This window comes from Tiliqua scincoides, chromosome 6 (assembly GCF_035046505.1).
Source record: "Tiliqua scincoides isolate rTilSci1 chromosome 6, rTilSci1.hap2, whole genome shotgun sequence".
Lineage (NCBI taxonomy): Eukaryota > Metazoa > Chordata > Lepidosauria > Squamata > Scincidae > Tiliqua > Tiliqua scincoides.
This window is the reverse complement of record NC_089826.1, coordinates 75,814,884-75,816,583: the sequence shown is the minus strand read 5'-3', so window position 1 is coordinate 75,816,583 and position 1,700 is coordinate 75,814,884. Positions and strand designations below refer to the sequence as shown.

The following is a 1,700-nucleotide window of genomic DNA, read 5'->3' as shown; positions in this document are numbered from 1 at the left end:
CTTGCCCCTGGGAAAGCACCAGCAGATGGGGCTACTCAGGCCTGCACCAGCAATTCACTTGCACAGGCCCAAGCAAGCTCATGTCAGTGGATGCAGGGGGAGGGCAAGATTGGCAAGAGCTTTTGCCCCCCATCTCCACCTCCTTCCAGGCCTAGTTCACCCACCCTCTGTCCCCATTGCCCTCCCGTGTCCCAATTCACTTTTGCACCACTTGGCACAAAACTTGGGACCCTCTGCCTTGTGCCTCTTGAATTTTTAGAAGCAATGGCTACATGGAAGGTTTTACATTTGCGCAATTGCTTGTGTCAATATAATTTCATCCCATGCTTTAGGAAGGTTTTCTGGAAGCTTTTAGATTAGATAGCTTGTAACATTCCTGCAAAGTTTTTTTCTTTGTTCTATGATTTGGGGGAGGGGAAGCAATCAGTTTGAAGATCTCCTATCCAGTGACCTTGATGTCCACTTGAGAAAGAGAATATAAGTTGACTGAATATCTTTGAAGAAGAAAGTGAAATGTCAAGTGAACTATTTATACTGGACGCTTATGGGGGAGGGGAAGCTCACCAGAAATTGTATTATTATCTTTTGAAGGGTTTTTCAATTTAAACAAAACTAACATTTTAAGAAATGAAGTCACCCAGCAACATCTTTCTTTTTTAATTTAATTTTGAGAAAGACAAGTTTAATTTTGGGGCAGGAACACATTCAGAAGAATTTGGTAATTAAACAAAGGGGGGGGGGAAACTTTCATTAGAGTGAAGGTCAAGGACATCTTCAAATACCCTTAAATGAGTGTTAGAAATATTGAAGTGCTTAGCATTTGGAAACGGAAAATGTTACTTTTATCATTCATTTATTTAAAATGTATTATTTAGTTTAGCTTGGAAATATCACAGATTTGGAACCAAGAGATCAATTCTCCATAACTCCAGATAAGAAGCTTTCAAGTAGCTGAAAGTTACTACCCATCAGTTTCAAGAGAAGTTTGGTCTAACTACTGGTCTAACTACTAAGTAATGGCCTAACTTGGTATATGGCAGCTTTATATGTACATGTGAAGTTGTGTCAGCAGTTTAAGAATAAAAAAAACACACACACACACACACCAGGAGTTGCATGAATAGGACTTCATAATTCATCCTTAAAATACTCAGGATCACTGGCATTCCTGGAGGGGGGAGCAAGGTTGGTTGGCAACCTTCAGTCTCGAAAGACTATGGTATAAGCCTACAGCACCCGGTATTCCCAGGCGATCTCCCATCCAAGTACTAACCAGGCCTGACCCTGCTTAGCTTCTGAGATCAGATAAGATCAGGCATCTGCAGGGTAACAGTTGCTGCCAGAAGAGCAAAGCTGTAAGTTTTTTCAGTGCTAGGACGCCCATGTAAAGCAGCCTCTCACCCTCGGCTTTCAAGCTGTTCTGGAAGGCTAGAGTAAAGCAGAGGAGACACCTCCTCTTTACTTCGCCAGTTGTGCCTGGCTCAGAAGCCAAGGGGGAAGGGCCACTTTAAATGGGCATCATGGTGCCTAAGGAATCTTACTGTTTTGCCCCTCCCCTTCCAGGAATGCCAGTCCTTAGGACTGCCTTATGAATGAAAAAATGCACCCATGGTACACTACAATGCAGCATTCCAACTGTGAATGGTGAACCATGAGGAGCACCACAAACCTCTTTGTTTTGCCGTCTGTCTGGAGTTAGG

General features: G+C 43.0%; 1 pseudogene; it reads right to left on the bottom strand.

Moving 5' to 3' along the window:
* Positions 1–1,224: 1,224 nt before the first annotated feature.
* On the bottom strand, positions 1,225–1,344 carry LOC136656543 (5S ribosomal RNA; annotated as a pseudogene).
* Positions 1,345–1,700: the final 356 nt, after the last annotated feature.